General features: G+C 46.1%; 1 long non-coding RNA gene across 1 annotated transcript; it reads right to left on the bottom strand.

The window, feature by feature from the left end:
- Positions 1-18,488: 18,488 nt before the first annotated feature.
- Positions 18,489-20,738, bottom strand: LOC136490153 (uncharacterized). The gene is made up of 2 exons (XR_010767537.1): positions 20,236-20,738; positions 18,489-18,905 (listed from the first exon to the last, which is right to left on the bottom strand). It is a non-coding gene; the product is annotated as an uncharacterized lncRNA (long non-coding RNA).
- Positions 20,739-24,806: the final 4,068 nt, after the last annotated feature.

Raw genomic sequence — 24,806 nt, 5'->3', positions numbered from 1 at the left:
TTTCTTTTACTGAGTAGGTGCATATCTCTTCTTTAGTAACTAAACAAACACTTACGTAAAACATTTTCTAGACTACAATACAACAACCACTTGTTTTAACCATAGCTGAAGTTATACACATCCAAATAATATGGTTGTGGACTTTATGGAAATCTTATGAAATTTCCTACAACTTTTGTTTAATCATCTTAATGTGATTCAGAAGTTATATAGGTCAAACAATTCAATCTTTTGGATCAGTTCAGAGAGCAAGCATTTCTAACAGCAGAATTCTATAGCCAAAATTCTTAAACCATAAGGCCTATGACTATGAAAATTTAACACAAGGTACATAAGTAAGCTATCTACAACTTTGTTATTATCAAGTTACCTAGAAAAAGTCATTATGATCATGAAATTATTACCACAACAGAAACTATACATGAAGTCATCTAGTTGAATTATAAAGCAATAATTAACTAGCTACCTATAACCAATTACTTCTAAGCTTAACCAATAACATCAACAGATCATTTGCATCCCAAGCACCACATAAAACATCATGGTTAAGCCTAACTAATTTATTTATATTCATTTATTAATTTTCTCATATAATAAGGTGATTTACAGGATAAATACTTCCATTCCTCAATAAATTCTAAGAAAATTATAGTACCCTACATATAACTTTAATAGTCTACTATATAAATTTCATACCATTTGGATAAGTATAGCTACCTCTACAAAAATAATGAGTTACATACGCTTCTTTCTAGAAAAATAGTTTAGCATAGTGAAAAGTGTCAAACAACAGATTTAATATTTTTCATACTTTCCTCCTAGCACAAAAATAATGAGTAAAAATTTGCATGATCATATGTTAAGTATTTTTATCCCATTTAATTTTACTAGAAACTAGCAATTAATTAAGATTAAATAGGAAGACCATATTTCAAGTATGCTTATTGTAGATTTAATATTTTTCCTAGCTAGAGCATGTCAACACAAGACCATCAAAATTGAAATCATAATTTTTGTACTTCCCTAGCTTAAGATATGCAATTTACAAGATATAAACTAATTTAAAAGCACTCAAATTACTCAATTTAATTCTCCTAGAAAAATACCCTAAGTAGTTGATTTCATATTTTTATCAAATAGTAAACTTCAATATGAATCCAACAAAATTTGGTCACCCCATTTGGATACGCCTAGCTCCAGATATAATTTTTTCAAGTTAGCAAGAAAATATGTGAAATAAATAAAGAAAATCATATTTACTCGAGCGCTATAGTTAGGTGCACCCGGTCTATACACTCGTTGCGACTAACAGCATGGGCCCACGGTCAAACCATCCCCACTTGACAGACGTATAGAGACAAGGTCACCGCCGTTATCTTCCCCATCATCACGCTCATTTACTGGTATCCTAGGTTTGCTCGGAGGATCGCCAGAGCTAACTCACCGGTGAGCATGGTGGCTCAACGACGGTGCGCTGTGGTGCTCCAGCCATCTCCGATGATGGCATGACTAGGCAAGCGTGGCTACAACATCCTATCGACACAGAATTTTGTCCCATGCTGAGGACACACGAGCAAGCCAAAAGGGTCCGCTTGATGGAGCTAGAGATCCGCCTAGCTTCAGCACAGGGATGGTCAATCCTACGCACTCCTCCCAAGACGTGCCAGTCAATTTAACCATGTAACTAACAAGGAGAGAAAGCTTATCAGTAATTAAGGGCAGAATATGCCGGTGTTGCCAGATAGTCCTGAATGTGTGGCTCTGAGAGCCAATATGAAAGGAGATCGACTAAATAGCCGATTCTAGTATATTCATAAAATAAATCGGTTAAAGCTCATGGGGTTGTGTAAGAAGAATCGGTTATCATTCAGGGTGAGTATCATTTTTTAAACAAATATTGGTCAATGACCATAAGATATTAACAATAATTAGTTTATGCAGAGCCAATGACTATAAGTAACCGAACCCCTTTTTTATAAAAGAAATAGTTCATCATCATTCAACCATTTAATAGAGATAAATCTAATAAACATATTAGATCTCATCTATCGCTATGACCAGTGGGGCATGAGGTAGAATCATGCAGGCCGTAATATAATAATAAGATCATGGGGCTAACATATCTTTCAACCTACCGCTACTTTAACGGTCTTATGACATGAACTGTTCATGAAAGCACTCGATATCGGCTAAAACAACTGATTCAGGCATAACGCACAGTTAAGGTCATGCCTTCTCAGGAATAGATCTACCAAATAACGATCTCCGCTCCACGGTGCTAACAATGGGGTGTGAGGCAAAATCACACAGGACGTGGTAACGGGCCATGGAACAGTTTTTGCTAGCCAATAGATCTACTTAAGATCAAACATGCCTTAACCGTACGCTATGCACGATCAAGATTGACTTAAAACAACCAATAACACATAAGTCATCATTTAAAGTGTAGATTAAATCAATTTAGATTAACAAACAATGAGTTAACAAAGATATAAGGCTGATCTAGATCAATCCTAATCGGGCGAAGTGATATTGTTGTAATTAAATAAACAATGAAAGCAATAAGCAATATCGGTAACTTATTGAATCTATCCGAAGGAACGCCACCCTTAGATAGAGCCAATAACTTGACCTTAATCTAGTTCGAGCAGTGGAGGTCGACCGGATCGATACAGCCATACTTGAACTAGACAAGAGTCGATAACTAACTCATACCAGAGTCATAGTGGAGGTCGACCAGATCGATATAGCCATACAAACAGAGGTATAAGCCATGACGGTACTTACAGACAAGCAGTGGAGGTCGACCGAATCGATGCAGCTGTACTTACTGAAGAACTCACTGAGATCTACTCTACTCCTACTCCTAAGGGGTGGCCAGAGCCGAAAAAGTAAATAACTTGTATTGGATTGATTGTGTGTCTTTACAATAGCCGGGGTTTGATATTTATACCCGGGACCTACGTATGACTCCTATCTAAGCACGACTCATCACAATCTTTGGCCCTAAGAGAAAACATTCCTAATTTAAGATAACTTGGACTCTAATCTTTCCCATTTTATAGAGTCCATCATGTTTTGTCCCGATGCCAATCTTAGCCTTTGTCGTTATCTGCTGGCGCTGCCTGAAAAAAGCCGATTCTAGTGCTGCATTCGAATCAGCTAATTCTGATCTGCACGCAATTGATTCCTGCTGACACGATCTTGGGAGCTTTCGAGTCCCTATGACTCTCCTTCCAAATTTTGGCCATAGTTCAAGGCCAATCACCCCCTAAGGCCAACCCGGTGCGGGAGAGGCTAGCCAAGGCTAAAGCTAGAATCACTGGTGAGACATTTACCATAATTTTTTGTTTCTTCTTAACTTTTGTCTCCAAGATCCTGATCAACTCTTCCTTAAATCCTTTAGATCTATCGGCTCTACTGGAAAGCCTTCGTTTAGCTATGGACCATGTGGCGAAATTCATCAATGATAGGGGCACTGTTCTGGTGGTTCACCTGCATGACATCTCGAATCGCGTCAGGGAAGTCGCTCTTCCTGGCATTCGTCATGGTGTTGCCATGGCATTAGCTGCTGCGCAAGTTCACTCCAGCCACGATCTTTGGCTTCTTCCCCATGGAGCTCCAGCCACCGGATACCCTGGAGATTATGAGCACTTGGTCGAGGATTTCTTCGATGCTGCCAACTATGTAGCCCTGACCTCCCAGGCCGATGATATAGTAAACAAAGTGTTTTCTGGTCTATAGCTTGTAATAAGTGATATTAGCAAACAATCCCCTCGTCTCCAATGATTTTCCTTTTACTTCATGTATCACTTTGTCCGCATTTGCCTCGCTCCTAAGGGCGATACACATCGTACCGGCTCTTACCCCTCTAGCTTTATCTTCGCACTAGAAGCGATACCCTTCTAGTATCGACTATTAGAGCTGACAGCCGAGCAAATTGGTTATCATGTATTAATCCAAATGCTAGGGAAATATTCCTTTGAATATTCCCCATTTGATTGCTCTGCCAAATTCCTCTTCTCTTCTCAGTGTCTCCAAAATGTAAATATTACCAGGCGCACAATGCTTGATCCGATAAAGTCTCTCTCGATTAGGCGACAATACCAGCTATCTTGCTTTTGGCCATCAAGGGTAATCCATCCCTAGCTTTCTCTGGAGTCTTATTGCCATTGACCATCATAAGTACATCCTCAAGAGCATCCCCGGATCAGCCAAAGAAGGCAAACAACAGACCGTGGGGGCTGATGCTATTCGGCTAGAAATGTTGAGAGCGATCCATGATGTTCTAGACTTGAAATCTACATATCAACGCGTAGCTTGTGTAGAATCGATCATACTCTTCATTATTTAATTACACTTCTTGTTTTGGCTAAAGAGTCGATTTAATACAGCCGATCCTAGACTTCTAATCTTAATCCAATTAAGTCTAAAAACATGGCTTTTATTAAGAGAGCCTTTTGATTTCCTGCCTTTAGTTGCCCAATGTCGTATTCCCATCGACATTAGTGAAGTGGCGCTTTGCCTTCCATTAATTGCGGTTGCCTTTTGCGCCCCCCGATGCATCCACCTCTTCATTTTATGTCTTCAAATACCAGCCGATGGCTTCGGCCTCGAACACATCTCCACTCGCAACTGTTCCTTTGCTCTTCTCCGCCTGCCAAAACCCTATAGCGGTTTTCTTTCTCCCTTCTATAGATCCAATCATTTTTCATGGTTGGCGAGGACAACCGAGGCAAGCGCATGGCGGAGGAGATCCCGAAGGAGAACATGCCGATGAACCAGCATCTCCGACGCATGAGGTGAGATTGACATTGCCTGTTTATGATGATGAACTGTTTTGACTCGCCTAGAGGTTTGTTGTGAATGACAGTCTTCGTCCTCTCCCTAGGGTCGGTGGGCCCCCTGATGTTGCATCTTCTATGCCAGCCTCGTCATCGAATTCTTCCAACTCCTACAATGGCGATGATGCCTGGCGCTACCTTCATGAGTGGAGGATGGCTCAGAATCATTATTCCATGGTGACTTGGGAGAATAACCAACTTGAGATTTGCCTCAGGTTCTCTCAGGCCGCCCTCCATGTGGTTGTGGAGGAGGCCAGCGCCATCTGAGCATGCCTGACTGAGTCTGATGCCATGGTGGTGGGTAAGATGAATTCTAGGAATGCCTCATTCCAATTTCCACTATCAATATCTTGATAGTCTTTTTGTTCCTATGATTGTCAGCCCTAACAGTGCAGTTGGAGTCATCAATGCCATCAATGCTCGAGGTTCCCCCATCACCACTCATTTCTAAGACATCCTGGCCCACATTCAGGAGATTGCCCTCCATGGCGTTTGTCATGGTGTGGCGGTGGCACTGACCATGGCATAAGTCCAAACTGGGTACGAGCTCCACGCCATGGAGACTGGTTTTCCAATGGGTGACGGCCCTGAGGAACACGAGGACCTACTTGAAGAATTTTCTTATGGCAGCGGAGGCCATAGTAGACATCACATTCACCTAGGATGTGGTGAACAAGGTCCTTGATTAGATTGTATCTAGGGTAATCCGATGAACCAAGACTCCTGTTCTTTTCATGAATGTGTCTTAGTGCAATGCCCTTGTGCATGACTATTTTTGCTTGTTGTTTTTGCTCAATGGGTGATACATATCATATCGGCTTTCATTGTCTTTGAAGATTTTCATTTTTTGAATTAGAGGCGATACCCTCCTAGTACCGCCTGTTAGAGCCGAGAATGAATCGGCTATCGAATGTTGATCAGATGTTAGGATAATGTCCCACAGAAGTTTTCATATCAAAGGTCAAATGATTAATCAACCTAGGTAAAGCATCCTATTAAGCAAAACATAACTTCTTTAAGAAATCCATTAACCTTGAATCACACTTACAATTTGACTCAACATCCACATACGTCGGCCTAAACCCATCTCCAGGGCTAATGCTTATTTTAACTTAATCCAATGGCTGACGTGAAGCCGTGACTTTTTACTAAAACAAACTCTTAGAGCCGATCGATTGCATCGGTTGTTGGCTTTCATTGCTGATCTTAATGAAGCCTCCTTCCCATGACTTGCTAGAAAAACATTCGAAGTCTCCTAATTCCCAAAAGACTGGATCGACTGTTGTGATGCTCACGGACTCATCAGCATGAACCAGTTCAACATCATCTCCATGCCATTAAATCAAACACTGATGCATTGTTGATGGTATACAATAGTTCGCATGAATCCAATCATGATCGAGGAGCAAACTGTACGACCCTTTTTCATCAATGACGAAGAATGTGGTGAGCAGAGTCTTGCTCCCGATTGTTAGTTTGATGTTTATTACCCCTAGGTCTTAGACGTATTACCTCCGAAGTCCTTAAGCATCATGTCAGTCTCCATTAGATCTCCTGGTCCTTTGCCAAGCTTACAAAAAATGGTGTAAGGCATAAGATTGATAGAATCACCTCCGTCCACCAACATCTTGTTCATCGGCTTCCCATCAACAAGACCTTTCATATATAAAGCTTTTAAGTGCCGATGTTTGACTGGTTTGTCAAATATTGCTTGTTGTACAACCGTTAACTTGGCAACTATCTCCTCATACTCCGATTCATCAAAATCCAAATGAACTTCTTGATCTGCCGGAGCTCTGAATTCTGATGGCAACAGAAAAGCCATTTGGATATTAGCCGATGGTTGCTTTCTATAGACTGTTTGCTTGGTACGCCATACTTTAGGTTTACCGGATGCCTGAGCCTGTTCCATCTCTTTATTCCTTAGGCATTGCACCCTTCTCTTCTGGCTTCTTATTAAACCTCCTGGACACCATTGGCCTTCCTGCCAAACATATTTTCTTTCATTGCCTTCTTTATAATCAGCCCAGTCCTAGTCAACAACTCTTTTTCTCAGCCGATTATGAACACTTTTATTTTTTAAGCACCGATCCATGTTATTATGATGATATGCATCTTGAGCATGGATAGACTGGCAGTTGGTTGAAGACTGCCTAAACTCCAAATATTAATTGCTACATTCTAGACAGTCATGTCTGGTAGGCAACTTTAAACCTTCATTCCAGCAATGTCCGAAGAAAGGACAATCCAATGTAATTTGGCTTGTTTCCTTTCATACCTCTCTTCTTTCAGTTGATGCTGGTATGCTTGATCCTTTAACCAATGCTGATAATCCTTTTCCTTCTATCGCTACCACTTATTCAATAGAATCCAAGATGTAACTCGTGGCTTTGTTGTCCTACTTTTAACGTCTCCCCCTGCTCATATCGGCTCTTTTGCTTGGCACGACGTCTTCTAATCTCTTTGTACTCGTCAGCCGATATTTGCATCTTGGGATCAACTATTCTAGCTTCTTTTGATTTAGTTGATGTTAGGACCATAGTCTTTCCTTTGAGTAGCCCAGCATCAACCATGTTTTGATCTCCCGGGAAAGGATTATCATCAACTTTCATTTTCTGAGGCATATCAAATTTGAGCCTCACTTGCTGAATAGCCCTCTGTATATGCTGCCAGAAGATTCTACATTCATTAGTGGAATGGGAAGTAGCATTATGGAACTTGCAGAACTTCTTATTCTTCAACTAATCAGGGTGCAACATATCATGACCATCGGGTAGCTTGATCTATCCCTTCTCAAGCAAGAAATCGAAGAGCTCATCTGATTTGGTGACATCAAAGTCATAGCTCTCCTTGACTCCTCTTCCCTAAGGATTTGGCACCATTATTGTCTTCTTGCCCCAATTCCATTCAGCCACAGCAATCTCTTCTTCATCTTCATAGCCGTCATTGACTAAGTATGGATTGTAAGCCTCGGCCACTATGGTACTTTTCTAGAATCGGGTATCTCTGCGCATACTCTGGAATTGGCTATTGAGCGCTGCCACTCATTGAGCCAATTGACCTAGGTTGTCAAATTCTTGTCCTAGCAGCTTTTATTTCCACATTAGCAGCATTCCTTGAACAGCTAAGCAGCTAGTTGATCATCAGGCAAATTTAAGGAGAAGCACAAGTTCCTGGTTTCTCGGAACCTTTGAAGAAATTCAGTGCCTGATTCATTAGTCTTCTGTCTTATAGTTGTCAGATCAGTAATCTTCTTTTCTCCAGTCCCAGTGTAAAAATATGTATGAAACTTCTTCTCTAGGTCAACCCAATTGGTAATGGAATTGACTGGTAGTGATGAAAACCAAGTGAAGGTTGGCCCTGATAAGGACAAGGAGAAGAAACAAACTTGATGGGCATCCTCAACTAATGCTTTGCCCAATTGTGTAAGATACCAACTGACATGTTCTATCATGCTTGTACTGTCTTGGCTAGTGAATTCAGCAAACTCTGGGAGCCTATAATTTGTGGGAAGAGCGACAAAATCATACCATTCTAGATATGAGCATTTGTATGAAAAGGTTAGCCCTTTTGGCATCAGACCGAACTGATTTTTCATCATCTTGGTCACCCTCAGCAATAATTCATCAGCTTGCAAATTTGGATTCCTCTACACCTGCTGACCCATCTATGGATTGAAATCCCATGTGCCTTGATATCCTAGATTTGGCATCATGTGAAGGGTGTTATAATATGTGCCATAGTGATACCCTTATGGAATCTCGATCTACTGGGTCCTTTGCTAGCTTGTTGCTTGAAGTCGCTGATTGTAGACATAAGGATCTATATCTCTACGGATCCTTTGAATTGATGGTGCTATTTTTTGAGCCGACGATGGTATGTGGCCTGATGTGCCAAAATTGATCGCCTGGTTCTGACTTTGCCCCGCTGGCTGTTGCACATGCTATATTAGCGGTCCAGGATTATACTATATCTGATTCACAGTAGTTCCTTGAGCCTGTTCAGATGAACCCTGAACTACCTGGACATCACCATTACTAGCTGGTGCTACTTCTTGATGGTTGGTACCAACTTGATCAGTCCCTTGGGTCGATAGATCTGGAATGTTGTAATAAGCCAGCCCACCTTGACCAACTGGAAACCCATGAATCACCTCCCTCATGGCATTGTGGAATATGTCCAAGAAAGCTTCGTTATGGCTTGATATGGCATCACGAACAGATATGTCTACAACTTCCTTAAAGAAACATCTGTCTTCATCTTCAGTTGTATCCGTCTACCCGTGTAATAGAACTCTTAGTAGTGGAAATTTCTGAACAATTGTGTTATCACGTGTTTTGGTGTAGGACAACAAACACTTGTTCTGAAACTTTTCTGTAGCCTTGCTGATGATACCCTTATCCCCATCAGATAGATCTTCATAATGCAGCATAAGGATGTCGTTGTTGTTGTAAACTACCATGATGATTGTGGGGTCCCACCGGGCATGCCAGAAATGTGTGTCGACATGGAATTTTGTCCCGTGCTGAGGACACACAAGCAAGTCGGAAAGGTCCACTCGATGGAGCTAGAGATCCACCTAGCTTCAGCGCAGGGATAGTCAATCCTACACACTCCTCCCAAAACATGCCAGTCAATTTGACCCTGTAATTGACAAGGAGAGAAAGCTTATCAGTAATTAAGGGCGGAACATGTCGGTGTTGCCAGATAGTCCCAAACAGTGTTTTCCTAAACGCTAAATGGTAAACAGTCGGTCACCTACCATTTAGCCATTATTCGGGCAAAACGTCCCATTAAACGGGCTAAACGACCAATTAAACGGGGTAAACGGGTGATTAAACGGAAACGGTGCACCACCGTGTAGCGTTTACACGGTGTTTAAACGGGCTAAACAACCATTTAGGTGAACAGTGGTCCCGAATGTGCGGCTCTAAGAGCCGATATGAAAGGAGATCGACTAAATAACCGATTCTAGTATATTCATAAAATAAATCAGTTAAAGCTCATGGGGTTGTGTAAGAAGAATCGGTTATCATTCAGGGTGAGTATCATTCTTTAAACAAATATTGGTCAATGGCCATAAGATATTAATAATAATTAGTTCATGCTGAGCCAATGACTGCAAGTAACCAAACCCATTTTTTATAAAAGAAACAGTTCATCATCATTCAACCATTTAATAGAGATAAATCTAATGAACATATTCAATCTCATCTATCGCTATGACCAGTGGGGCATGAGGCAGAATCATGCAGGCCGTAGAAATAACAATGGACTCGATGACCCTAACTTATTACTAATATCAGTGGGGCATGAGACAGAATCATGCATGCCATAATACAATAATAAGATCATTGGGCTAACATATGTTTCAACCTGCTGACATGATCTTGAGAGCTTTCGAGTCCCTACAACTCTCCTTCCAAATTTTGGTGTAAACACATCCATGAACCCTAGCGAAGCTCTATGGCGTGGATCAAGTCATGGTAAAGCAGCGGTGATGCTTGGCCGCATGCATGGTGGTTGCACGGTGATGGTTCGGCAGGAAAGGGGGTGCAAGCGTGCATCCATCTTCCCCCCGAGTTTCCTCATCCTAAGCCTAAACCCTAATAGCTACTGTGAGAGAGAACGGTGACTATACAGGCGCCACCACATTGATGTGCATGGCAACGACACTCCTGGCTCACGGTAGTGCGGCTCGTGTTCTGGCACCGACGACGCGATAGTGGCTTTACGAGCAGCAGCTATGGCTTCTAGGGTTTATAGCAAAGATGAACCAAGAGAGAGAGAGAGAGGTAGGAGGAGCGGTGGATAGGGCTGGCCACCATGAGCCCAGAGCTCGGCGGTGCTTCATGGCCATGGCAGTGACGGCAACGGCCCATAGGCCTTTACCTTGGTTCAAGATAAGGCAATGATGGGTCGGTGAGGTGGAGGAGGTGATGGCGGAGCTATGGATGCAAAGGATTGAGCAGTGGGGCTTCACGGTTGGCAAGCGCTGCTAGCAGAGGTCCGACGGCGACACTGCTACTATGCTCCACTTGCTTCGGTGAGTGCCAGGGTGAGCAAGAAAGGCGAGGCAGAGGGAGTGAGTGCGTGAGAGACAGTAGGAGGGAGCGGCACACTTTTCTGCCCATGTCGGCTTGACTAGTGGGACCATCACTAGCGGGCAGCCACCACGCAACACGTGCAGCCTGCGCCGGTCGGCCACGACGTGACTGAAATTTGAATCGGCTAAGTCTGATTTAGGTGACTGACAGCGCATCTTCAAACGTTCAAAGCTCCTAATCCATGGCGAGTTGGTGAAAACTTCATTAATACAAAGTGTAGAGCTACATGAGTACTACAAGATTGATTAAAGAAGTTTTGTCTAAATAACCATGTGTTGGGTTCATAGACCTGGGGTCCCTCGGGGACCGGCTTCCTAGAAAAAGGCTCGGCCAAAACTGACAATGCACAACTCATGGGCTGGCCCAAGTATCAGAGCAACAGACTAGGGAGTGGTCCAATCTCTGACCGGAAGGTCAGGCCGAGGAGGAACAACGCCCGTTTTTCGACTCTAGCCCACCTCTCTAACCAGAGCGCTCGATTCAATCACCAGCCCGCCTCTAGATGGCCTCTTCGACTAGAAGGACTGGCCAAAAGCATCGCTTCCAACTCAAACCCCGCTCTCTCTGACCGGGGATACGCCCAGCCCTTGCTCACCATCCTTCTACGACTAGCACGAATAGAGCTGACTGAGATCAACTGACTAGGGATGCTCGCTCGGTAGGGACTAGGAGACATGCGGAGAAAAGCAAGGCAAGGCTCACAAGTCAAAACCACTGTACCAGGGACCATACCCTGCATGGAACAGTACTCTGTAACTGCCCTAACACAAACAGTATTGTAGGTGCCAACATTTCCCTCTATAGTGTTGAGGGCGCCATTGACTCCCATACGGTAAGGCCCCCCACATGCCCCTGGGCATCGACAGTGTTGTGGGCGCCGGAATTACCATACCGAGTAGACATGGAGAAAACCCCTCATATGCCTCTGGGCATCAACAGTATAGCAGATACCGATATCTGCCATACCCAAACAAGATGACGTAACCTCCCACATGCATCTGATATTCTACAGTGACATCAATAGTGTTGTGGGCGCCTACCATTATCCTGCACCCGTCGGCATGGGCAACAATGCTTAGAAGCATTCATACTCTCTCTCTCTCTCACTTGTAAGGCCATCCCCTTCATCTATAAAAGGGGATGCGCTCTCTCCCAATAGACCAAGTTAACCCAAGTTGATCCAAGCTTAGTCCCTTTAGAATCATTAGATCGATCAAGTTCACTAGCTCACAACAACCAAACCACCAGGTTTGGACCTCAAGCACATGCTTGAACACTTAGCTCAAAGTGGAGCGCCTATCACTCTCGGCCCTTCCGACCAGAGCCGACCGGACCTCTCATACATCCCATCTTTCTCCTTCTCGTTTGTAACCCCACTGTAGACTTTGAGCACCTGGGCTCAGGAATAAAGTCATCGACTGACTCAAGCTAGATATAGAGCACGTTGCCTGAACCAATATAAACCCTATGTCATTGAGTGCTAGGCCACCTCCGATCACAACGTACGACAAAACTACAAATATTCACTAGTTGGTCACTTTCTGTACCGATAATTGGCGATGTCCGTGGGGAAGACGTTGTATGTTCAACACTTTTTGGTCATTGGATGGCCCACTTTTCTGCCACCCTCACCGTGGCAGGCTCGAGCGATACAATTCGCTTCGGCTCACTGGAGTTTCCCGCACTCTCACCTGTTGGGATGTGGGTTCCACCCATCTTTGAGCCATCCCAGGCCTTCCTTTTCGGAAGCCTAGACTTCATCGCCGACCGGCTCGGCGTACTACACCTCCGTTAGGAGGCTCACGTCCCGGCACCCATCGGAGGGGCACCCTCCATTGACTCCGGGATGCATGACTTCGACTACGCGGCATCGGTGCTTCATTTCGAGCAAACTCTCTGCTCAAACCCTGCTGTGAGTAATGTACATGCTGTTATTTACTTGCTATTCTCTATCTTCCGCCGATTACCCGGAGGAACCCCGTTGTCCCCGACACGATCGCCATATGACCAGTTTCCTTATGGCCTCGCGTCTTCCACAGATGGATACGCCCGGGGGCCCGAAGGATGCCAGCGCTGCCCTTTCTCGCATCTGAATTCGTGGGAATGGCGGACTATGCTCCCACCTGTTTCCCCGACCTCATGGATGACAATGGTGAGAGTGATGGCTCCAGCATCGGCAACATGGTGCCTAGCCACCGGCATCACAGGAGTGTGCCATGGCGGATGCTCCGGGACACCCACCGGTGAAGAACCTCATCGGACTCTCATGCGGAGACCCTTGAGCTCACACGGGAGCACGGCGAGGCACTGCGACAATAGTGGCCGCATCAGCCACCAACTGCACCAGCGTGCTCGATGCACCACACTACGCCCCATGCGCATAAACCAGCGGTGGCGCCCGGGGTCACGCCCGTCAGGTCTAGCGCAACACCATGGATAGGGGGACTGCTCCCCCATAGTTTGCTTGGGCCAGTCAGAACATCGCTACCACGGCAATGCTTCTATGCGGCCTATCCGAGCCAAATGACCCTCATGAACAGGTGATCCACCAGAACCTCCGAGCACTAGTGGAGACCACCGCCATGCAACAAGCGGAGAGCTCTGTATCATGACACCAACTCATGACCTCACTCCCCACTAGGGGAATGGGGATGCAGCAGATGGGTCGCTCCACCCGATCACCACGACGGCCGTCGAGCGTAGCACAGGAGGCTGCATTGGCACCTCGCCTTGACTTGATGACCACTTCGTACCCACCGCCTGGCTACGCGTGGCTCAAGCCAAACCGAGACACACATAGCAGCGACCAGAGTCCCAACCCTAATGGCCCGAGACCATAGACCTATGTCCAAAACCTCCAACGAGCGCCGCTCCCGCTGCACTCCAATGGATGTCGGTGTAGAGGAAAGGCCAAGCGCTAGGATCAGGACGAGGGCCCCTCCACGTAGAGGGGAAAAAGAATAGAAAGGATCGCCACCGACCGGCCAACTCCATGTTAGATGCCACGTCTGATCACAAGGGCACATAGCCCCAGCAGGACCATATGGGCCACTTCCATGAGCTCATGGAGAGCCCGTGCACCAACCACGACTACCCCATCAAACACCTCTACAAGGACTGCCAGCTCCTCAAACGCCTTCTACGGCAGGCTGGCAGGCCAAAGGAAGAGAAAGGCGAAGAAGCAGCAACCGAGAAAGGGGGCACAGCGGGTAAGGATCCAGACGACTGAAGGTTGAAGTGATCTGACCGGACGTCTACCGACTGAAGGACAACAACGATTACACTCTCTCCGAATGCTTGGAACAGCTATGTCATTTACTTAGTGTATGCTCCTATAAAAGCACCCCGGCCCGAGCACTTTTCGGCCAGGGGCGCTCGGGGGCTCCACTAGGGTACACCACTACCTCTCCATTTTGTTTACTATCATATGGTGAAATTCCTTCCTACCCAACCAAAAGGGTAGTTCATTCCATTAATTTGCCATACTTAGCTTTGCTTTAAAACATTCCGACCGATCGCACCCCGCCTTTCCCTACGGTTACGAGCAGCCGAGCCTCACGAGCCACACCCTAGGCTCCCAAGGTTGCAGCCTATGGGACAAATGGGCAGGTACGAGGAAACAAAGAATAAAAAAACAAAATTATGCTAAGAAAAAACTAAGGAACAGAAGGGGAACAAGCTTCCCCGAACAGAGTGACTGCATCATAGAAACTGAAACTAACCATAGTCATTAAGCACACAGGAACATTTACCCGGGGGCTCCCCCACGAACTTAAAACTTTTTACGTTCACTAAACTACTTATATTTTACAAGCTACTGGACTGGCCCGGCGGCATCTGCTATTGGTGCAACAACGAAGGCATGGGCTTCTCACTTCCCGACGGCACGACATTCAGCTCAGTCGAAGCCAGGGCGACGTCCACCTCCGACCCAGGCTCCATGCATCCATAGGCTAGGCAACGTCCTCCCCATGCATGCTTCTAGCCATGTCTTCACGGTGGATGTCCATCACCCACTGGGTAGAGACTTGCTATGCCACCAACCTTGCGTGCGGCAGCAAGCCCTCCCCGATCGATTGAATGTTGTCCATGCTCAAGCCTTCAGCATACCCACTGCAGATAGTAGTGAAGTCTAGGTTCGGGTGGTGTGTCACCACCAAAGTCAGCACCCCCAATGCTCTATAGAACTGCCTGCTCCTAGTAAGGTCCCAGACCGCATCCAGGACCTCTGCCAGCTAGACGGCGGGCATACTAGTGCTTGGCGCTGACCTAAAGACTTCTAAGATGATGAGCTAGGCAACGTTGCAGATCTGGTCAAGGTCCCCCTTGAGAGCATGTCAGGACTTGGCTAGCTCCTCTGTGTTCTGGCTAAAAGTTGCCTTGACTGTCTCCAGGTTCTGCTCCAGTAACCTCACCTTTCCACCCAGCTCTGAAAAAAGGGCAAGCTCAGAAACAGGTTGAAGAAAGAAACCAACATGATGAGAAACAAAAAAGGTACACACCATGCGTGGAAGTTCTCAAGGACGGAGAGTTCCCTCGCTTGCCGGGCCACCTGCTCATGCAACCGGGTGCTCACCTTCTCCGTCCCCATCATCCGGCCCCGAAGCACGAGCACATCCTAGTCTACCTTCGACCGGGCCTTTTGCTCCACCTCCAGGGCCCTCGGCTCCACCTCTAGGGCCTTCTGTGCTGACTCAAGGGTGCTCTGCTCTGACACCAAAGCACTTCGCTCTGACTTGAGGGCTACCTGGGACTCTTGGAGCCCCGCCTTGGTGTTCGACAGGGATGACCGCAACCCCACCTCGGACTCCACCTGACAGGCCTTTGCCACCTCGAGCCCTTGCTCGGCGATAGTCACCTGCTCTGCTGCATGCTGCCCCTCTGCTCGCGCTATGGTTGCCTCGGCCGCTCGGTCCTAGGACTCATAGCAAGCGGACTCTAGCTAACGCTCAAGCTCAGTCATCTGGGCGTGCTCCATTTGGAGGAAGCGAGACTTGCGGGACGACATCCCCTTCAGACTCTATGAAAAAGAAGCATGCTAAGACAACCAACAAAAGATGCAGAGGTCAAGGATGAGTATGGGAAACTCACCTTCACGGCAAGCTACAGGTCAACCTCGACTAACTGCTGAGTGGACTTAACCTGCTCCTGGGCATTTCTAAGCTTTACAGACATATTGGCGAGTTCGGACACCGCGGCATGTCCTTGCTCTCCAAGGATGTCCCAAAGCTAACGCTCCTATGAATCCCAAAGGATGAACCGCACCTTTGCCAGGTCCTTGGGGCAGGACCACTCCAAGTCACCCTCCGGCAGCCCGCTGGAGGGCCCAGCCTTCGATGGAACCACCTCCAGCTCCCGCGACAACACCAGCAGCTCCACCATGTCGTCAGCCTCGTCGTCGCATGGGATGTCCACCACCTCGGTTGCGCGGGCCATAGCCGGGCATTCCGACTCTACCCTAGCCATGTCTCCCCCCGGTGCCTTCCGCTCTGACCACGAGGGCGAGCCATGTAGCCCTCCACCCGGTGAGGTAGGGAGCTCGGTCTCCCTTGCCTCTTCCGCCGCAGCTAATGGAGAAGGGGCCTCAAGGGTTACCTCCAACGTGACATCCACCATCGACACCAGAATCACTACTAATGCCGATGCTGCCGATGTCACTGTAGCAGCAACCACCCTCGAAAGGGAAGGGCTTGCCGCCACCACCCTGTTCCCTCCGCCACTCGCCACGACAAGCTACAGGGTGGGCCTCCATGCCTCCTGCATGGGAGTTGGGGTGATACTCAAGCCCATCATCGCCCAGCCACTAACAGAGGGTGTAGATAAGTCACATTCCAAAAAGACTCAACAGCAAAAGATCGAAAAGGGACAAAGGAAAATGTACCAGGAGGTGAGAGGAACGACTCTGAAGGTAGGACCCAACGTCACCGGGCCTATAGGGCCAGGACCACTCCTAGGCTACGACTCATGCCCCCTCACTTCAGCCAGGGACGAAGTCCTCCTAACCGGCTCCTGCCCATCCTACCAGTTGCCACGACCCTCGGCTCGGGACTCCCTGACCAGAGTAGCGGGCGGAGCATCCTCTGGCCGCAAGTCACATGATGCACTGGTGCTAGTCCGCTCCTTGGACCGCCCGGCATGCTCGGCCATGTCTGCGGCATGTGGGGCGTCCTCTGGCCTCGAGTCACGTGCTGGCACCGTTCCCGGTGATGCACTGGTGCCAATCTGCTCCTCGACTGCCTAGTTTGCTCGGCCACGTCCACGGAAGGAGGGGACAGGACCGGCGACACCACCAAGGGGCGTGGTGACCACGTCCGCTTTGCCTCCCGTTCACCGACGGCGTCCACGCTCGCCACATGCTTCCTCGGCATGGGAACCACCGCGCTCCGTGTGGCCTCCTGCTCATCACTAGCGGACGTCGCCATAGGGTCACGACGCTCCGCCGAGGTCACAACGACCTCCTGGCTTTCCTCCTCCTCGGAGAAAACCATGTTGTCCACATCTATGGGATCCTCCGACTCGAGCTCGGACTCGACGTTGCTCTTCCTCTCCCTAGCCTTCACACGCCTGACAACCTCCTTCTCCTTCTTATACTTTCGATGAACCACCTTGGCCTTCTTCTTCTTCCTGGTGTTTGCCGCCTCCTTCTGAGCGGCCTGCTGGGCCACGCCCTTCGAACCCTTGGGAAGGTGCGGCCAGGACTTGTAAACTCCAAGCCCCAGTGGAATGTGTGGCTCCAAATCAAAAAATAGGAAAAGCAGAGGAAGAAGTACGGGCTAAGGAGAAGGGAGCATACCAGTCTAGACACGATCGTGGAGTTGAAGGGTGTCGGCTTCCCCTCGACCCTCTCATTGGGCTTCAGCTGCAGCACCCAGCCAAGGTGACTCCAGACCTCGTCGTCCGGTAGATCCTCCGATGACGCGTGGTCTGGGTCTAATGGGCCGCTGTACAACCACATTGGCCATGTCCTCTCCGCAAATGGCGCAACCCGGTGGCTGTAGAGGGTGTGGAACACCCGCACCCTATCAAGACCACGCCGCACAAGCTTCCAGAGCTCCTCCTCGACACTACTAAAAAAGTCCACATCTAAGACGATTCGCTGTTGTCATAGTAAAGGTAAATAATGTCATGGAAATATATCTATGACGAAGTTATGATGAAATTATGTTCATCATCTTTGTAGCGTCACAGTTGTTGCACAGTGATGATTTGGTGCATTTTGTCGTGGATACAGTTACAACCATGATGATTTTGCCCCGTCACTGAACTGTTTCAACCAATGTTCTAGTGGACACGTGTATGGCGGAGAGGTCGACACGTGTATGATGGTGAGGTTGACACATGTACGATTTTATGATTGAAACGTGGCGTTCTCATGTGCATTTACATGGCAGCACGTGAGCGATAACGTGGTAGCACATGAGGGATGACGTGGCACACATGAGGGATGACGTTTTTTTCGTCATAGAATTTTGACGAATTTGATATAATCCACAGGCAGTACCATTGTAGCCCGGACTGAGCACTCATTCCAGAAACAGAACATAATTTCACATATCCAGCACATGTTCATACATCATACACAATTGTAGGTTCATACATCACAACTTTAGTGTTCATACAACCGAAGTTCCAAACATAGGGGAACCACAAGTTCATAGGTTCACATCACTGGAACCACAAGTTCATAATCAACCGACAAAGTCACAAAATAAGTTCACAAGCAACAACCGACAGACCAAGTTCAGTAACTTATGAGGACCAGCAGTACCGACACGGCTCAGCACAACTCCATGGAACTAGAGGGGAACCCAGGCAGGACAGGAACAAGCTATGTAGCTCGATTACCTGAGTTGAGGCTCAAGATGCGCTGAAGGATCAGATCATTAGCTTTTTGTTTCTTCTTGAACTCCTCCATCGCTTGCTAGGTCCTGAGCACAACTGGCCATTGATTCTTCTGTGTAAGACATAAAAAAATAAGATATTATAAAAAAGTACTTGTGCTGAATGCTTTTTTGAAACAAAAAAGGCAAAGCATCTAAATAAATTCCTTTCGGTCCAAAGCCCAAGATGTTACAAATGGTGCCTGAGTATCCCTGTGTATTTAGTTAATAAAAACAGAACATATGGATCTGATATAAATTCAAAATGTTAAACAAGCTGAGCTATCATTACAAGAAGAAAGCATTTTCCAAACAATATCCAAAACTATAGTCCAAATTGCTTGAATGTTCAGATTTACATTTCGAATAACTAGGTCAAGTTTAAATATCTATTTACAAGGTTAAATCATGTTATCTTGATGGAGAACTACAAAATAAACCTAGCTCTTGAATCATATTAGATCCAGGATCTTATATTAGTGCCAGTAACTTTACAAGATTCAAATTTTTGTATCAGATGCACAACCAAGCATAAGGAACTTGTACCGAACTTCAACAAGAGGTATGGATAAAATGATAATATTTACTTTATCTAACTAAATCGATAAGAGTACAGTAGTCCAAAAAACTATAAATAATTAATTTGATACCACAACAGCATTGTCCAGTTCTTATAGCTATAACTAAATACTTCTCTAACATGTAAAACCCAACATAAACGAGGGTAGCATCTTTCATCTTGTACGGATGGTGGTAATGGGGAGCTTTGAAAAATAGACACGCAACTTCCCCTGATAATTAACCTGAGAAGAATTATAATGGTACTGAGTATTGACTCCCGAGAGAGAAAATTTACAGAAAGAAAGAAAGCAAGTCCCTGTCCACGACAATTACAGCAAGAAAGAAACCAAGTAGCCGTACACAGCCATTATACTATTGAAATTTGTACAGCCAATGAGCTCATAATCTTGCCTAATTCCTAACGAGGTTTTGACTTAGACAAAGTCTCCAATTGTTGCAGCCACTGCAAGATCAAATAGGAAAGCAAGCCTCTTTTGTACCCTTACTTGAAATAAGTAATCAATATATCTGATGTTCCTAATTGATTGTCTAAATCTGCATCTACAAAAACAAGTCTTCAGTATTATTTGATTGCACCGTGTGTTCATCTTGGATCTCACGCATCACGAAATCTCACATCTCCATCAAGTTATTCTGATGTTGGAGAACAGCCTAGTCCTCAGAAATTGGCATCCGAAATCACACCCAAACTAGCACTAGTGAATCGATAGATACCATGCTTGCAGTACAATTTACACCACACGTCTCAGATACGAAATAGCTTCGATCCAAATAAAAGGCCGATCGGGGAATCAACGAGCAAGCGGGCAGGGATTTGCTTACTTGAAGCGGACGTCGGCGAAGGTACGCAGGAGGTAGAGGATCTGCCTGAACTCGCCGCGTGGGGCACTAAGGAAGACACAGAAGATCCCGGTGATGAAGAGCGCGAGCACGGCCGCGAACGCAAACGCCTCGGATCTCGTCAAAGCCGGGCGCGCCCCTACGAGCTCCGGCTTGCCCTTATTAGCGGCAGGAGAGTCGTCGCTGCCAGGGCCTGTGGCCTCCTCTGCGCTGCCGCCAGATAGAGGCCGGGAGCCTCCCTCGCACCGCCCTTGGCCGGATCGACACCGGGGAGCCTCCCCGCGCCTCCCATGGCCTCCTCTGCCACCGCGAGTGGATGATGTGCAGGATCTGAGTCTTCACAAGAGGAGGCACTACGGGCTGCTGGCTGCATGGATCCAGGTGCAGGCGTGCGGAGGTAGGCTACGTGGAGGAGAAGAACAAATGGGTAGAGTTAGGGACTTAGGGTTTCAACCAGGCAGTGGAATGAGTGAGGCGAGAGGGGAATTTTTGGCTAGGGTTCGGTGAAGGGTGCAGGCAGCCGAGTTTTATAGTGAGGGCGGTAGGCCATCCGATCATGTATCGTACGGTTGACATCGTGGGCTGAGTAGATTGCTTTTGTTGGGCTGCATAGAAACAGACTGTTTCAAAGTTTTGGCCCATAATTGCTTATGATTTTTTCTATAAAATTATAACAAATATTCTATAAACTAAAATGTAAACCAGTAGATGATTTTAAATGTGAAAGTCATCAACTACAAAGTTGTAGAACTCATCACGATCTACAACTTTGATTTGGGTCCTTTCTCCATATGAGCTCGTTTCTACGATTCAAAATTTTAAATTTCAAAATATGCTAACTTCAAATAAAATTTTGGGACACTAAATGATTTCAAATGGAAAAGTTATCAACAACAAAGTTGTTTAACTCGCTGAGATATACAACTTTTATTTTGGTCATCTTTCCACGTGACTTTGTTTGGACAATTTAAAATTTGAATATCAAGAAATGACAAATTCAAATAATATTTTGAAATACCAAATGATTTGAACTGAAAAAATTATGAAAATAAAAGTTGTAGTACTCATCACGATCTACAACTTTTGTTTTGATCATTTCTTCATCCGACAAAGTGTTAGCACACTTTGTTCACAAATTGCTATATCTCTCATATAGTTTCATAAACTATGTGAGAGATTTATGAATTTGTGAACAATGTGTACCACCACTTTGTCGAATGAAGAAATGATCAAAATAAAAGTTGTAGATCTTGATGAGTACTACAACTTTTATATTCATGACTTTTTTAACTGAAATCATTTAGTGTTTTAAAATCTGGTTTGAAGTTGTCTTTTTTGAAATTCAAAATTTGAATTGTTCAAATGAAGTCACAAGAAAAGATTGCCAAAATAATAGCAGTAAGAACACAATAACTTGATAGAGCATGATTTTAGAAATATTAAGGAAAAAAATCAACACATTTGAAGTTAGTATGAGAGAGAAAGCCTAATTACAAGTTTTAGCCAGAGATTAAAAAGAGAAATCACAGTTGTCCAACAATTCAAAAATCGGAATTTCAATATATGAGTCTTCTCTGTTTACTTGATGACATGCTATAAGTGCTCGAAATCGTAAAAATGATTTTATATGAATATTGGAAAAAGAATCATCCAATTTGGAGTTCATATGAGTGAGATAAACTACTTTCAAATTTTATTCTTGCATTAAAAAGTAAAAAACTGCTATTCTTGATGAATTTCATGAGTGGATGGTGGAGGTGCATCACCTGCTATCGTAGATACTTCTATATATATAGAGTAAAATGCAGTCACTAACACAAAAGTTGGCACTTCTCAATGGTAGAGCAAAAAGTTATGATGCTTATGGTTCAGAGTTCGATCCCTCTCTCAAGTACTTTTTCTCCAGCTTGAGCAAGGTCACACATTTTCTCTTTTTTTCTTTCTTTCATGCATTTTTGTAAGATAATTGATAACTCAGTAATACCACATCTATTGATCATGAAATTTTTATCACAAACCCTACACGCCAAAAGTAAGCTAACATACAAATTTCATAATTTTTAGAGCAAAGAAACTAATATAATTAATTATAGTAAACTCTAGTTTAACAATTGCAGCAAATATTTTAGACTAAAACAGGGTGTTTTATATGTTCACTTTGTAGAGATTTTTATTCAGAGTTTAACAAACTTTGGTTTTCCATTTTACGGTTTTTATTTTATTTATTACAACTTTTACAAGTTCTCAGATTTAAATGGAAATAGATAAAATCTTATAAAAAGGAAAAGCGACCTGCGGGCTCAATGGTCCACTGAGCGCACGAGCGGCCCAACGCAAGAAACAGGTCAGCCCAGGCGGTGTTTGGCCCACGCATGAGGTCATATGAATGATCCTAAATTCCAATAAGAAAACAATGTTCCCATCCCTAAATACGAATTCTGGTGGTAAATCAACTCACTGTTGAACTATCAGGTGCCGGGTTCAATTCCCAGACACCTGTATAGTTTCACTTCTATGACAGAGCTCAGTACATTTATATGAGGATTTTTCCTAATTCGTCATAGTTGTACGAAGGGGCTGACGACCGCATCCAATGTCTGTGATGATCAAGGTAGATTCGTCATGAATGAACCTTATTCAGTGACCAAAATCTGATTTGTCATTCTCAAATCGTCATAGATCAAAGGATTTTTAGTAGTGCGATGACCTCCACCTTCTTCCTCTCCTTGTGGGCGCAACCCCATGACCAACTTTCCTGCTTCTCTGGCCTTCACCGATGAACGTCGGGAACGGCGCCTCCATCGGTTTCCTGATGTAAAACCACTCCCCATGCCACCCCCGGTTGGAGTCAAGGGGAGGTACGCGAGATACGAGGCACCCACGCTCGGTTTCCTCTACAGGGCGAAACCCCCCACCGGCGCGATCTCGGTCGGATTCCCCACCGTCAAGGCTCTCCTAGAGAATAGCCACCGAAAGAAATCCGCATGCGGCTCCATCCCGAGGAAACCCTCATAGACGGTGATGAAGCTAGCGATGTGCAGCACCCTCATTGGGTTAAGGTGCTACAGCTCCAGACCCCACTCATTGAGGAGCCCACGTAGGAACTAGTGTGCGGGGTACCCTAACCCGCGCTCATGGAAGGTAAGAAAGGACACCACCTCACCAGGTCGAGGTTGCGGGAACTCCTCCCTCCTGGGAACCCTCCAGTGTGCCACCTCCTTCGATGGTAGGAACCCCTTCGCAACGAAGGCCTTCAACACTAACTCCCTCACGGTGGACAGCCTCTAGTCCAACATTTCGCTCTAGGATCGCAAAAGGATTAGTGAGTTCCTCTCTTCTCCCTCGCTCTCTCCCCTTTCTTTCCTAGGAACCATCGTGGCTCTCAGGAACGCTCACCGCAAGAAGGAAGAGGAAAGGAGGCGGCGGATGAGGAATAGGCAAAAGAACAGAGCGAAAACCCTCCCCCTTCTCCTACTTAAGGAAAAGGGAACAACAGTTGGGGAAGGGCGCGCTGATCAGAGAAGGCAAAGCGGCAGAGCGAGAAACACTCTCTCTTTCCCATTTAATGCAGATGAGACGTGCCCTAACTGATGAGACGTGCCCTACTCAACGGAACAACTCCTGATCAGACAGGACGTGGCCTAGGCATGGCCCACCACTACCGCATGACCAACCACTACCGCACGCTAGGCACAAGAACCAAAGCGCCACCGCACATGGGCAGCTCCCCGCTTCCCCAGGCCAGACCTAGAAAAACCCAAAACAAGATCTCCACTAGGAGAGACCATCGGGCCCCCCCTGAGTCGATCAAATCCCTCATGATAAACATCGAGAGATAGGTAGGGAGCAAAGGGATGCCCCATATAGGCCATGCTGACTCTGTCATGAACGATGAGCACGGGTCCTGGTCGGACAATTCCGACTAGAGCTCTCCAAACCCCATCACTCGAGTAATCAAGGTAAAAACCACCAACCCCTTCTATTTCTTTATAAATCATTTCAAACATCCATATGTGCATTCATTCCATACGCCCATGCCTCACAACGCTCCATGTTGCATCACGAAGCGGCGGTTGCCTCATTCGACATGAGCAACCAATAGAGCCAGGGGACAAAAACATAGATGAGCCCCATGCGGCCCTCACCCAGTCTAGTAGATAGGGTCATCTCAACCTTCTTATTCGATCCTGAACCTCTTGCCAAGCCTACAGAATCTCCATCGAGGGGAGGCCGTTAGGCCACTCGGGTCGGTCTCCAGAATGACCCAGGCATCTGACGGGTTGTAGGTAAAGGAGTAGTGGAATGTCACAAGAGGGCTATGCCGACCCTGTCATGAATGGTGGACCCAGATTCCGCTCGATCATACCTGTTAGCGAACTCACTGAGCGTGTCACTCGAGCCCGAGCGATCGGGACAAGCGACAAAACTCAGCCCCTCTAGTTGTGAGGAACCGAGGATGGGGTAACACACACAACTCACATTGACCCCTACTAAGGCCCAACATGGCTCGGGGGCTCAAGACACAAAAAGCCTGGGTCTATGACCCCAAACTC

The sequence above is a fragment of the Miscanthus floridulus genome, chromosome 10 (assembly GCF_019320115.1).
Source record: "Miscanthus floridulus cultivar M001 chromosome 10, ASM1932011v1, whole genome shotgun sequence".
NCBI classification, from domain to species: Eukaryota; Viridiplantae; Streptophyta; class Magnoliopsida; order Poales; family Poaceae; genus Miscanthus; species Miscanthus floridulus.
Note: the sequence above shows the minus strand (reverse complement) of the source record. Positions and strands in the feature narration are given on the sequence as shown.